Raw genomic sequence first — 16,416 nt, 5'->3', positions numbered from 1 at the left:
AAAAGTCAAGATGAAAAGTGGATAGAAACATCATGGTAGAAGAATATATAGAGAGAGTTATAGCTGTTAAAGAAAATACACATAAAATATTCAAAAGATATATGTGTTCAATATGTGGTCAATTTATGTCCTTCTAAATAGTTCTGGGATTGTTAGATCCACTGTATGTCTTTGGTCTGAGATTAGAACTGTGTGTTACTGAAGTTAAGAAGGGTAAATCTGGGGTACTGATGGTTGGGAGGAGTATATGTTTGCAACATGTAGACTGGTATAAAATTTCCAGTGACAGCCTGAGTATAGCTGAGCAGCTATCTGCCACCCCCCAGATCAGACTCCACCCCCTAAGCCAATCTCTGGAGCCGGCCTGGAAGTGGGGAAAACCCAGGGTCATCAGATCCTCCCAGGAACCCACCTGGATATCCGGAGGAAAGAGGAAGAGGGGGGTCGCGTGACCCAGGTCTGGGCCCCCCTACCCTAGGCCCGGCCAAGAGGCCTCTGGCACATATGGAGGTCTGCCAAAGGCCAGCCCGTGCCAGCTGAAAATCCTGTTCCTCAATAACTATTTTTAAATGAATAAAATGAATGAATGACTTATGTACATATTTGTTCTGCCTCTACCTCTACTACCAGAGTGTAATATTATGAAAATTATACTTTGGTTTCATTCACCATTGCACTCACATCCATGCATTGTAAGTATCAAACATCTTTTGAGTTAATTAACTTTATACTATTGTGATGATAACATAAAGGAATCATTTTAAACATGTTAAGAAAGGAATTTGGGCACACACATAAAATATTCTATGAAATGCATCTCCAAATGCATGGAAGGGCATTTTCTAGCATCACAGGCAATGAATCAAAACAAAAAGATTTAGAAGCAGCTTTCCTAAGTAAGGTCATATAAGCCTTTAAATGAAATGTATACTTTGTTTAAGAAACTCCAATTTACTGCTGGTGGGAATGCCATCTAGTCTAGCCTTTATGGAGATTCCTCAAAAAAACTGGAAATTGAGCTCCCATATGATACAGCTATACCACTCCTAGGGATATACTCTAGGAACACACAAAAAAAAATACAAAATGCCTTCTGCACACCTATATTCATTGTGGTGCTATTTACAATAGCCAGAATCTGGAGACAATCCAGATGCCTGACAAGAGATGAGAGGCTAAAGAAACTATGGCACAAATACACAATGGAATACTATGCAGCCATCAGGAAAATGAAGTCATAAAATTTTCCTATACATGGATGGACACGGAAACTATTATGCTGAGTGAAATAAGTCAGAGGGAGAGAGAGAGATACTGAATAGTCTCACTCATCTGTGGTTTTTAAGAAAAATAAAAGACAGTATTGTAATAATACCCTGAGACTGTAGAGATGAGGTCTAGAAGGACTGGCCCATGACATGAAACTATCATGATAATGGTAGTGATGAGAGAACTAGAATATCTGTCTTGAATACAGGCAGGCAGGGGTTGGGCAGAAAGAAGATGGGGGGCATTGGTGGTGGGAAGGTTGCACTGGTGAATGAGGGTATTTTTTATAATTGAAACCCAACTACAACCATGTTTGTAATCATGGTGCTTAAATAAAAATATATTATAAAAATAATATAAGGACAGAACTAAATATTTAAGAGAGAAGAGAAAGAGAGAATTTTTGTCCTGAGTTCTACTCCTGGGAGAACTCAGGAGGCAACAGGGACAAAAGAATAAGAGAATTTGTTTTGGTCATCTCCTTTTCAAAATTACAATTCAGAAAGCAAAAATCTTCACAGGAGTTTTGGAATGTTGCACTGGTGAATGAGGGTATTCTTTTTTATAATTGAAACCCAACTACAAACATGTTTGTAATCATGGTGCTTAAATAAAAATATATTATAAAAAATAATAGGAGGACAGAATTAAATATTTAAGAAAGAGAGAGAGAAAGAATTTTTGTCCTGAGTTCTGCTCCTGGGAGAACTCAGGAGGCAACAGGGACAAAAGAATAAGAGATTTGTATTTTGGTCATTTCCTTTTCAAAATTACAATTCAGAAAGCAAAAATCTTCACAGGAGTTTTGTAACATAGATTGACAGGGCTAAATCCCCCCAATCAAGTGGATGCAGCTTTATATTTGGAGGAAAACCTAATCCCAGAAACTAGAACTTCATAATATGTTCCAACCAGTAAAAGAGGACTCCCACTTTCCTCTTCCTATCTCAGGTCTAGTTAGTTGAGTTGTCAGGCAGCGTCCCTGCCAAGGCAAAACTGTGCAAGGAAATCTAGTGGGTGTCAGCCCAAGAAATATGAGCAGCTCATCTGCATATCTTTTAGTGACCTTCCGGAATGACAGTCAAGCCACCAAAGCTTCCCTGTTTGCAAATGATGGAGATCTCATTTCTGAGGAGCGGCGGCATTGATGTGGCAGCTGCAATGCCATTAGACCTGGAAGATGCTCTGTTCTCATTACTGTCTCCTGGCAACAGAGCACCAGATGCTGCCGTGAATATTAACGAACCTCCATTCAGTAACCTTTCGTGCTATCCTCCCGCGCCTCTAGGCTGCAGCCTGGGACTGCTCCTATCTGTTTTTGCACTTTTCATCAACAAATCTTTTCTTTAGACTTCCCAGTTTGAGACAAGAATTAGTAATGAGATTTTGATCTCCGGAGAAGGTTTCTACTTCTTCAAGCCACAGTCTATTTTCTAAGGAAGAGAACAGCCCTCCCTTTCTGCTCGAGCTTGTTTCCTAGCGTTTTTCATTGACTTTATCTGCGGCGTGGAATATGGAATTTGTCTAATAGCTTTGCTTCTTCCTGTGCGGAGTTGAAAAATAAACAGAGAATTGGGCAAAAAGTGAAATCAAATATTGCCAAGATCTCAATAGGTTTCATAGCTTTTTATCAACTTCCTACAACTTAGGAATTGGACTTAGTGTGTGATCATGGTGGTTACTCCTGGCTTGCCAGTCTGACATCCTTTGGTTTTTCCTTCCGATGTGCATTGGAATGTGCAATTAAATAGTATTGAATATAATGAAAAATATATTATATAATATTAGTTAATATTAATATACAATGTTGAATAATAATAATTCAACGTGCAATTCAATAATATTGAATTGATGCTGGGAGGTTATCACCTTGTTTTGCCATTGTTTTAAACTTCTAGAAAATTGGTCATAACCTGCTCTTGAGAGGAAGTGAAGGACTTTCTAAAAGCAAAATCCCTTTTATCCTTCATTCCAATATTTAGTGAGAGATATCATTAGTATTGAGAACACAAACTTCAGAGACAGCCAAGTTTATGTGTAGTTCGTTTCTGTTCTTTCATCGGTATGGGACCTTCATCAAATAATTTAACCTGGCTTAGTCTCAATTTCTTCTCTACAGGTATGAAAAAAAGCATCCACCTTTTCAGGTTGTAGATAAGTTAGCAAATATTTGTGAAACACTTAGCTTAATGTTTGGCACAGGATATGGATTTAATAAATGTGACCTGGTATGGAAGAGTGGGTTCTCAATGAAGCCTGATTCCTGCTATTCACATCTCATATAGGAATGTTAGCTTTGACCTAATGTGAGTGAAGGAGAAGTTTAGTAAGTGCTATACATTGAGGCTTTCCTTCTAGGAAGGCTATAACACCAAAAAAGGCAATCTGGTCAATGAAAGACTTCTAGCAAATCCTGAAGTATGTACAATTAAAGTGGACTCAAGAAAGACTGACTTTGACAAAAGTTCCACAAGATTGACCATGGAATTATAAAAAAAAAAAAAGTTTTATTTCAGCAACAATGACTTTGGTTTGTTACACTGCAAAGGCTGACTAATATGCTAAATGGAGGCATTTTTTGTAACTATTATCTAGTTTAGTGTATCTAATTTATTAAAAGATGTAACTATTAAAATTTGTGGAATATGCTCAGAATTTCTGGGATTTTGTGTTCAAAGATCATTTCTGGTAATTTTCAGGGAACCATATGGTGAGTGACTTACTCAATGTGCTAGCTCTTTGGCTCCTTAATTTAAATAATGTCCCTTTTTTGTTGTTGCTGATACTGTTAAGATGACTGGAGGTTGCACATACAATCTGTGGTGGTGCTCACTAAGGGTCAAAAATCATTTATGGTGTTTGAACAAACAGGCACCATTGAATAATGATCCTTAGGGGTCAGATTCCTTTAGCTACTGTGTTTGTTCATATTATTGCTGGAGTTATGGTTACACTCACACATATTTGATAGAGGTATGGTCTTACTCCTGTGAAGCACAGAAGAATAGCAACTAAAAATATATGATACTTGCATATTTTAGATGCTATACTTGCCAGGAATCATACCCATTATTTACTTGCTTGCATATACCTGGGATGCTAGGACTGGAAGTTGCTATGACACTGAAGAACATAGATAAGAGAGCAGTCAGACACAGAAAATAGAACTGTCAAGATCACCCTTGGGACATGTGATAACATTGAGGATCACACTCATGTAAATTTTTGTACTTTAACCACTGAGAACTCTCCTGGGCCCTAAACTGATTAAGCATTTTTTTTTAAACATGAGGTACCTTGTTCTAAAATACTATTCATGATAGGGTGTTATGCATACAACATGTCCACCAGAGTTTCTTCTCTCCACCATTTTCCCAGTGTCCTTGCCTATAAGATCAGTTCTGTAGACCAGATCTCAGGTTCTATGGACTTTGATCCTTTGTCTTTCACTTAGTATGTTTCTTTATATGCAACATATGAGACATTATTCTGTATATATTCTTCTTTTTCTGACTTACTTCACTTAGCATGATACTCTCTATTTTCATCTATGTAGCAGTAATAAACTATATGAGTTTACCTTTTCTTATAGCCAAGTAGTATTTCATTGTGTAAAATATATATGTATATATTAAGTATATATGCACAAAATAAGCACTGTACATATATATATACACACACCAAGGTCATCTGCTTTATTCATTCCTTCTTTATCCAGTCATCTACTGCATTACATTTATAAATGATATAAAGTATCATTTTTAGATAATCAAAAATAAGTATACTTAAACATATTGCTTAATAATAGAGCAAATTATGAATGTAATAAAATTCCTAAATATTCTGTAATGTATGTTTAATTAATAGGCAACATAAAAATTTGGTTGAAGAGATAATATGGCTTATAAGAATGAACACCTAGTGGGTGGTTTAGGCTTTGTGTTGTACATCTGACTGGAACTGTATATCATAGAAACTCAGGGATCTTCTAGATTTTTCTATAAGTTTCAGGGTAACTGTAATTGCACATTAACACCTCTTAGATTTCTTCTATACAGTTTACTTTGTGTGCACAACTGATAATCAATGAATCCTGGATCCTTGGCAATCCTTAAAGGCAATCCATACCTCTGTTCCAATTTCTGAGTTTCAGCTATTATACCATTTCAGAATGGATGTCTTTGGCATCTTTTCTAATACTGAGTGTTCTGAATTTGGTTTGGCCTTAATAAAATCAATTGATAGAGATCAGGGACAAAGAGTTGCTTATATATATAAATATATATATAAGCATATATATGCCATGAAAATATGACTTAAACCCTCACACTACATGATCTGGTTTAGCCCTGAAGTCTCCAAAGCAATTCTTGGATAGACTGGGTAAATCTTAGGACCTTGGGAACCCAAGCAGCACTTCATTCTTAGGACTGTGAACTACTGGTCTGGTTAGCCAAAAATGCCAGAAAGGCCTTCCTGAACACCACTTGAAATCCCAACCACCATAATTTGGTATCAACCAGGGTGCAATAAGGGTATCCTAATAATAATAATAATAATAATAATAATAATAATAATAATAATAATAATAATAATAAACTGTTGTCTGTTCTATTTAAGCCACACAATAATTGTATGCAGTGGGTGCTCTCTTTCATATTACCAATGATGCAATGAAGGGACAAGAATATTGTTACGATATCCCAATGATAGTGCATATTCTTAGGATGTTTTAAAGAATAAAGTGCAAGGTACAAAACATAATATGATCACTTTACACAGAATTTTGTATCAATTAATTTTTCACAAGTATGGTAAAGAAAGCATGACTGGGCCCAGGAAATGAACTTACAGATCAATTTAGTTCTCTCCTTTTGCCCTAAACAATGACAGAAATACTTCATAATTATCCACAGGTTGCCTTTGATGGATTTTCAAGTGTACTGGTATCCCTTCCTGTAACATCACCCATCATATTTCCAATCCTGGGTGAATGGGTCTAAAGCAGGGCCATGCATGAAGTAATCCAAACCAGGCCGAGGGTGAAACAAGTGTAGTTTGGCAATCTTCTATCTCATATGGAGAATGAACTGCCTGTCAAAACTTTCATTTTTATTGAGTACAGAAGACTACCCCCAAGTAGGGCACTAAGGACAGAGTAAAGACAGATAGCTCAGGCTATCCTGAGCCAATCCCTTTCAGGTTACATGTAGACAATCTCTGTTTTGGGGTAAAATCAAGTTGTAAAGATACAGATACAAAGAAACCAGGGATGATCTTTGTTTGGGGTTAAAAAAAAAAAAGGTGTACTCGAATACCTTTCCAAGTGAACATAAGAATGAAATCTTCTATAAGTCACTGCTCTGACATTTAGATACAGGCTATTCTTCTGGTCTATTTTTCACTCTTCAGACTGGATTGACTTTATCTGTCAGTTAAGTAAAACATTGCATATCTAAAATAATAGCACTATGGTTTCTATCATTTAGAAAAATACTTTTTGGTTTAATTTTATAGTCTCTAAAAGTCTCCCACAAATTTAAATATTCCTCAAAGTAACATTTGAGGAAACAACATTCCAGTTAATTCCTCACTATGGGACATAGACAGATTTATAATAGTGATCAGACAACAATGATGCATTAGTCAAGAGAATAACTATACAACAGAGCTGTAAAATGAATCACAGATGTAATTTAAGATTTCATAATAACTATAATAAAAATAATAAAAAATATAATAAAACAATTTAATAATGAAGAAATAAATTGAATTCTAAAACCACTATACTTTGATTTTTCTAGAGGCTTTAAATAAAAAGGGCCTCATAACTATGCATAGAGATCTTGTATATTAGCTACAAATAGACATGTTTTAGTGAGCACATTAGTTCATTAGTAGTAGTAAAATTCTTGCTTTTGATCCTGGCTACTGTTTGTTTATGTTGTATATTAAGACAGAAATAATATAAGTAGGACAGCAATCCAACTAGCTCAGAGAACACTTTGCTAAAACTATGATACATTATTGGACTATGGGCCATTATACTGTCTTTAAAAATTAATTAAGTAGAATACTATCTTTTAAGGACAGGAAAAAAGGACTGAATGTTTTAATGCTATTTAGAAACAATGGAACTCAACTTCCAACCTCTGCCTCATAACTAAAGGACATTTTACTTCATTAATATTTCATGCCTTTTCCCTAGAGCAACTGAATATATCACATGTCACAAGAACAAATTACATTATTCCCAATAATTTTAAAATCAGAATTTGGGCCAAGAGAACCCAGACAGAAAGGAATGATTTCTTACCAATATCTAAATTAATTGCCCTGCTTCTAAGTGAAATCATGGCCCTTCCAAACAGAAGAATATATACATTTATGCAACAAATCAAAAATACCACAGAAATGTTGTCTTGCTCATTTTTCTGGCTTTGATTAGAGAGTTAACAATTACCAGAGAATGGCAAAAAAACAAGAGAAAATATAGAAACTCAATGAGCTGATGATAAAAATACATATCATAGTATTGACACTTATTGGTATAAAGAGAATTTTGAAAATATAATTGGTCTTAATGGTGTAAAGACAATAATTTGGCTTTGCTATTTTCACTAAAAATAGAACTATTTCTACTTTTAGAATTTAAAACTACCCAGACACTTCCTACAATTGTACCATTACTTTTATTGAAAATGACAAGTCAGGAAATTTTCATTTTTTATGCCATTTCTGGAACAGTAAACACTGCTTTTTTTTGCTCTCTTTCATATACACACAACACACACCCTTCATTTCATCATAATTTAATGTAACAGTTCCTTTCAGTTTAATTCTCTCCTTCGTATCCTGTGGCTACAATCTGAACACATCTACAAAGATGAGTAAAAACAAAGGTGCCTTTTCACTTTAATTTCCCTTTCAGCATTACAGAGAAGAAAATCCAATTCAAAAGCCACATGTACCACACACCATAGGGGCCTTGACCATATCTTGTACTTAATGTTCCCTTACTTGTTGAGAGAAATCTCCTACAAGGTCCTTGGTGGCTTTCTCACAGCTTGTGTATCTAGACCAAGTCAAAAGTGCCAAAGAGTTAAGACCATAAGGAATATTACTTAATGGCAATGATGAGAGAAGGCGGAGAAATACCCCAGATTCTCAGTATAGAAAATCTTTGAGGAATTTTCTAAGCTATATTCTCTCTGAGAGGTTTATATAGTAGGGTTGCAGAGTACAGATTGTCCAGTTAAGTTTGGATTTCAGAAAACAGTTTATTTTTAGTTATGGTTCCAAATATTTTACTAATGATTATTTGTATGACTTAGGAAATTAAATTTAATGAACCTGCTATTTAAAAAATGAAATTGCCAACTTTATTCACACAAATTTAACTCATTTTACACATGGTAAGCTGTTGATTGATATTGAAGTCTGTTTGGGGCTTCTTCCCCATATTGTTATCACTGTTCTCCCATATGTTTCCCAGAATTTTCTTCTTCCTTAGGCAATTTTCCCTCAAAGTAGAGCCTGGAATGCTTCCTTACACAAATAATTTATTGAGGAAATAATTTTGGTAGTCTGAAATTATGCAAAGGAAACATCATGGGGCAGGGAAAGAAACTGAACCAGTGATTGGTTTTAGAAGTCTAGCAGCAGTCTGATCTCTGAAGTTCCAGTTGGGAGATTCTAAGTCCTATATGCTCTTATGCCAGAGGACTGCTTCATGTTGAGTTCAAAAGCATTGGGATAGATAACTTTCCCCTATACCCATTACTCAGATTTTGGTTGTAATCTATTCAGATGATACAATAGAAGGATATGGGTAAGATACCAACAATATATTCTTAAACAAGGTAGTTTTTATACCCCAAAATATCTTGCCCTTACTTATATCTTTGTCTCAGGTTTGTTTTGGCAAGCTAAACCTAAAACCTCAAAACTTTATGCTCCAAAATCTTTTGTATGATCATTGTCTAAAGAACTCACCTTTAGACTTTATTTGGGGTTGAGACTGCTACTGTTTTCATAGCACTTTGCATATGACAGTAAATAAGAATTTGTGGAATGATATTGTACATAGAAATATAACTGTTATACCTATAATAAAAAAAGCTACCTTGAATAATGACACATTTAAAAGCACCTTTAATTATGCCATAACTACTATAAACTAGGCACTCTATTAGGTTATTGAATATTAAAATTCTATGAACAAAAAAGTGTTGCAGGGAGCCAGAATGATATTATGGTGGGTAGCATACTTTTCTTGTATAGGACTGATCATAGTTTGATTTGATGCATCACATATGGTCCCTTGAGCCTTGTTGTGAGTGAGCCCTGAGAAGTTCTAGGTGTGCACCAAACAAAAACAAATAAAAAATGTCATAATCATGTCTCAGAAAAATTTTAGAAATAGTCCCAATTTGTCAGTAAGATAATAAAAATTTTAGTGAGGTAATAACATTTAGGAGCTCCAACAGTTTTAATGAATGCTAATGAAGCACAGATACAGTCCTAAAAATTGGAAGTTCAGAACTGATAAAAAAAGAACATGTCTTTACAAAATACTTTCTCAAAAGATAGCTCCTTTTTTATATAAACAACTATGTCACAGAAATATTTATCATTACCAGAAACAATTATAAAAGCCAGTTGTCATTTTCTGTTAAGATATGCCCTCTGAATCAAAGAAGTCACTAAGTCATACTGATAGTGACTTTTGAGCATCACATTTTCTAGGGTATCAGGAATAAAAGGAAAACAGATTGGATATGGACCAATCTATCATACATCGTTATATTCAGTTTGTACAGGAATAATGCCAGTAAGATATTATAAGAGAATTTTTAGAGAGCTTAAGTTATGGGATTGACCAAACTTGATGAAACTCATTCAAGTCAGCATTAAGTCATTCACAGAAGATAATAAGCAGAGTTCTAGACAGAGGAACTCCAATAAGAACAGATAGAATGTACCTTGTGTCACAGTGTAAAGACATAGTTGACACTGGAGGCAGTTAGCTTAACATCTTAGAAGATAGATAAACTAATATTAGGTTTTCAGAAAATTTTTATTTCAAAGAAAAAGTTCAGAATATTTTATCTTATGCAAGATCAAAGTATGCATTTATGTATTTTAAGAATAACCTTGAGCAACCATTCCCTTGACTAGAGGCAAGTTTTGAGTTTAAAAGTATAGAGTTAAGTTCTGGGATGTAGTAAGTACTGGACAACAACATAAGGACTGAAGATAAATAAGAGATTATTAAAGAGAAGTTACTAACCAAACATTTTGGTATTATTAGTGGTATGATTTCAAAAGAATCAAAAGTCAAAAAAATGTGGCTATTTAATTCATGAGCTGGACCCAGGCAATTAAAGTTTTCTCATACCTCTTCCTTTGGAAATACACATTTTCAGAGGCAACACCAAGAATATAGCCTGAAAAAAATGTACAATATATTCTATTGAGCTTAGTTAAATTACATATGGGACTAATACAGATAAAACCTATATAAAACATTTGCAAGGAGTTGGTAGAATTGAAAATGCTCTTATGATTGGCCAAGTAAATGGCTTCTAATTAAGTTCCCTTTGTTAAAACTGCTATCTGTGAATCTTGTCTGGCTGCCTCTTTATTTGGTCTTTCACTACTTTCCCTGTACTCCAGATGTTCTCAGACGATATTAGGGAAGCATGTGAGTTATGTCTCAACAAATGCACATGAATAAATTTATTAGCAGACTCAATTGTCCAGCAATTACACTCATTTCTACTTGCCCAATAGAAACATGTACTGAAACATTATGTTCAGAAACATGTTCAGAAACGTTATGCACAGAATTGTTAGAGAAGTTTAGTGATAGCCCCAAACTGATACACATATTCCAGCGATGGTGAATATAAGTGTGACCTATTCAATAAGAGAATGTTAGATATCATAAAAATTCAATTTTATAGGGAAAAACAGAATTTATAGGTAAAAACACATCTATGAGTTTGATAATGAGAAAAAGAATTTAGTCATCCAAAAAGGATATCTTTTATAGTTTTATGTTTATAAATGCAAATTAGACACAAGTAATCTGTTAAATATCATGGGAGAGGTAAGTGCCTGAAAAGCAGGGGGAGTTTGTTTTTGTTTTTTGACTTTGCTTTTGCTTTTGACTACAGCCTGTGGTGCTCAGGCGTTACCTCTTGCTCTGTACTCAGAAATTGCTCCTGGCAGGCCCAGTGTACCAAACCAGGGTCAGCTGCCTGCAAGGCAAGCACCCTACCTACTGTGCTATTGCTCCAGCCCCTGAAAAGCAGTTATCAATGGGTTTACAATATTAGTTATCTTTATCTGGGTTTTGATTACTTTTTATATTTGCTCAGTTTGTGAAAATTCAAAACGTTGTATGTTTAAGATTTAATCCTGCAGATTCATTATGTTAAATAAAACATTGCATATAAAGAAAAAAAGGAAAGCACAATTCTCTGTCTTCACTTAGTCAACTTAAAAGCTCTCTTTTGGTTGTTTTTCAATAGAACACATAAAAAGGAGAAATACCATAATGAACTTAAATGGTCAAATAATTAACTTCCTGAGTGTGAAGAGGGAAGTCTTTCTAGATTCCCCAGAAAAGACATCTTCCAGTATATCACTGCTGATAAATAATCCAAGGGATGCATTTAGATGCTTTACAGTTTTAGTTATAATCATTTTGGAAATCTACAAGCTAAAGTGTAGATTCATAAACAAACAAACAAATAAAAAATTCAGAAGTACCACAGGTACTACATACATTCCTTAGGCACAGGAAGTCCTACTCATTTGAGTTCCCAGAATTTGCTATTCAAATTTTTATAGATTGACAACAAGTTCATGAAATCATAGTCTGTGAACGCATTGGCTTCTCCTGGACCCACAGCTAAATTTCTAATGAATGAGTCAAGGGCCACAGGATGGCCATTCTAGCACGACAGAACTAGATAGAGTTTTTCTAGAAGGGGTCCATCAGCTCAGTATTCAAACCCATTGACTTTCATCTGCTCTTCTCTCTGTAATTTCCAAAGTCAAGATCTCTTTTGGTATAATCTTACTTCGTGCCTATAAGTATTTCTGATTTATTAATTCATTGTTAAATTTTTATTACAGAGACAGGATGAGCCCTCTCCAAATTCTTAGAATATTCTGAAGCTTCAGCTGGCACCTGAATTTTAATCATTCTTTTAGCCAAACATTCATTGAGTCTGTTCAGTGGTGGCAACAATGACACAATTGTGGTTTAGCTCCTTTAATTGTGACTTAGCTCCTTTAATTTCCCCTGATGCCTACATCCTGGTGATAATGTTAGTGGACAGTAAAAGGTATAAAAAGCAATAGAATAGGGGAAGAAGCCAATGTGCTAAATAATAAGTCTATGAATAGCAAGATATGACCCAGTCAAGGCCTTCCTGAGTAGACTAGAAGAGGACCATGGTTCTTGGCTGCAGTATATATGTCAATTCATGGGGAAACACCATGGGATTCATTGGTTTTGGCAGGGTCATAAAGCTTCTGGATCCACTTGAATAAATTCTCCTTAAACACAATCTCCAGTGTATTTTTCCAAATCTGTTTTCACAGTGTTTAGAATTCATTCTTTTTTTGGTTCTCCTGCTGCTCAAAGCCAGTAAGGAACCCAAGGGATCCAGTTTCTCAATGTAATATAAACACAATTCTTTCTGGACCAGCTGAGCCAGAAGAAAATGAGGCCAAAAAATGAATAAGACACAAGGCTAAAGCAAATCAAATTGTTGTAAGCCCCATCATATATTTTTCTCTGCCCAAGGATGCAAATGAAGAGGTTATAATGTCCTCCTTCCTCCAGCAAGAGTCAATATAGAGACAATTATTTATAGTACATTTCCTTATAACTTTGATTTTAATCATTTTTCTGTCCACTTCCCACCATATTTAGACTTCTTTAGGCTTTCTTAGCCTGCCCCGTATTCTTTCTAGACTCAGAGATGATCTGATCTTGTAAATACACATTTACAAGAAAATACACCAATGACCAGTGATGCTATAAATGATAAATGATGAAGTCATCTCCAACATTTAACTTGATTCCCTGAGGAGATCTTAGAAATATCTTTCTGGAGATCCAGAGCTGAGAAGAGAGAAGGAAGCTTTAGGAGGTTTGTCAAAAAGCTTAATTTATTTGGGTGGGGGGAATGATGGTTCATACTCACCAGGGCTCAGGGCTTACTTCTGTCTCTGTGCTCAGGGATCAGTTTTGATGCTCAGGAATCAAGCCCTGTTCAGCAACATGTTGAATGAGCACCTTACCTGATTTATTATAACTGACTCTGTAAAGTTTCATTTCAAGTTATTTTTCCTTTCTTGAAAATAAATGGGATGTACTCTTTTATTAAACCTTTAAATAGGGTAACTTTTGTTTAAATTAAATTAAACAAATTTGAATAACTATATGTTCAATATATTTTTCACCCATGTAATTTTTTGGTTGATAGATTAAAAATTCATTCTAAAGAGAAGAAAGACAAAGGGGGGTATGCCTAATTAAAAGCTTTTGCTCAGCTGAAAAATTCAAGCAAAGATATAAAGACACCTACTGAATGAGAGAAAATATTTGAAACAACACATCAGTGAAAAGGCTAATACTCAAAACCTCTAAAACACTCACAAAGCTTAACAACAAAAAATTCAACACCTCGTTCAAAAAAATGGCTACAAGAGATAAACATATACTTCCCAAGAAAAGATACAAACATGTTTATTAGGAATATGAAACAGTACACATCATCCTAAATTTTTAGGGAAATGCAAATCCAAAACCAAACACAACGAGATATCATCTCAGACTAGTAAGAATGGCATTAAAAAATCAGAAAATAGTGTTGGAGGAATTCTGGTAAGAAAAAGAACACTCACCCTCTGTTACTGAGAATATTGTCTGGTTCTGCTTCTATGGGAAGCAATATGGAGATCTCTAACTAAAATAGGAATACAATCCTCACATGTCTACTTCTTATCATCAACTCACAATATACAGAAACATTAATTTGAAAGACACATATACCTAGTTTCATTACAGTGCTTAGAATAATAGGCAAAATATGAAACAAACCAAATACCCAACTTCAGATGAATGAAGAATTTTAGTATATATACTAAAATATATACTTACAATATTTATATAAATATTTAATAAATATATAATACATAAATATATAATAAATCTGAAACAATGAAAAAGTCATAGTATATATACAAAATATATGTATAATATATTTATTATATATTTATATATTATTATATATTTATTTAAATAAATATTATACATATATTTTTGTATATATACTATGAATTTTTGGTTGTGTCGGATTATATATACCAAAAAGAATACTATGCAGCTATAAAAAGGAAAAATCATGCAATTTATCATGACATAAATAGGACTAGAGGGTATCATGGTGTGCAAAGTCAATCAGCAGGAAAGTGTTAAATAGGGTGAAATGTTTAAGTCACAAAGCAATAAATACCTCATGCAAATCTCATATGTTAGATTTAAAGATACACAGTAAGAAAGCAACAAAAAGCCAAAAGCAACAAAACTGTAAATTTGCTACATAAAGCTGATTTTGTGAAAGTTGAAAGGAATTGGCCTTTGGGACGTTGGAGGAGGCAAGCAGGTGCTATGGTGGTTTTGGAATGATGTATACATGAAGTCATCATGAATATATATATATATATATATATATATATATATATAGAGAGAGAGAGAGAGAGAGAGAGAGAGAGAGAGAGAATGTAGGGAGATGAATATTCCTAATGCTGAGATAAGAATGTAGCTCAACAAGTGTGGGCATCTTCCCCTGCATTCTACTTCCAGGAGGCCTGGCAGCTGAGAATATGCTCCACAAAAGGTACAGTATCAGAAATAGTGCTGTGGATTTCTAGACAACTTCATTTGTTTGATGCTGTCATCCCTATAGGACCACACCAATTAAACAGAATGGACAGATTAAAAAGAAAAGCTCACTAAAACTTCTGTCATTGTATTAATGAATTCAATAGAGATTACAATAATTTTCACAAATTAGCCTGCCACTATATATTTTTCTCTTTTTAAAATTCTCTTTCTTCTCTTCCTTTTTAATTGTTTTAATATTCTTTTCCAAATTAACTTTTTGCTCATCTGGAAAGAAATGTATTATGGCCAGCTATGTGAATTATTTAATGCATTTTTTAAATGAAGGGGAAAAAAGAATTTAACTCAATGACATATACACAACAAGGGTTTTTACAGCTTTTTTAAGGATGAATTTTTGAGATGCAACTGGAAATCTCAACATTCCTATTAGAAGAGGCCTCTACAAGATTCCATTTACAGTGATGAGTTTGGCAGTAGGAGTTGGGAAAACATCTACAGTACTGGTCCATCACAGAGAGTAAGGCATTATGACTTACTTTATTCCAAAAAATATTAATGTAGATAAAAGAATAAGTCGTATTATGTCTCAATATTTGAAAACCAAATGTTTGTCTCCTGTGAAAGACTGTGAAATACTCAGTAAACCCAGAGATGAAGGATGCTGCCTACAATAGCACAAAGGAGAAAGGAAGGCCTTTACTTTTCCTGATTTTTCACCTTTAGTCCCACTCTCCTCAGAGCTGGGGAGTGCAAAGATGGCAAAAGTGGAAGCTAGAGGACAGAATACATTCTGACTACTGACATTTACCCATTGTAGGGGTATATTTAAGTTCAAAGTTTCTATTACTACACCAGAGTCAAAGCTTTAATTAAGATAGTTTGAAACTCTATGCAGGCTTTGGTTGTAAACACATTTTGTACCTATAAAATAATTTAAAGGTTAAAGTCATATATCTTCATCTTCATCAAATTCTCCAACTGTTATCACATAATTATAATTGTTTTCTTTCTTTCTCTTTTTGAGAGAACATATTTGGAAATGTAATATCAAGTCTGAAGACTTAGAGTCACAATAGAGTACAGGAAATATTAGGGTTTATAACAACCTTTTACCGGAGCACATAGTCAAACAATTATTAAAATGAATTTTAATTATCACTGGAGAGAAAACTCCCCACCAGATCTTGTGGACCATTTTAGGTGGTTTGGTCTTT

Source organism: Suncus etruscus, chromosome 6, assembly GCF_024139225.1.
Source record: "Suncus etruscus isolate mSunEtr1 chromosome 6, mSunEtr1.pri.cur, whole genome shotgun sequence".
Classification (NCBI taxonomy): Eukaryota; Metazoa; Chordata; class Mammalia; order Eulipotyphla; family Soricidae; genus Suncus; species Suncus etruscus.
This window is presented reverse-complemented; position numbering follows the sequence as displayed.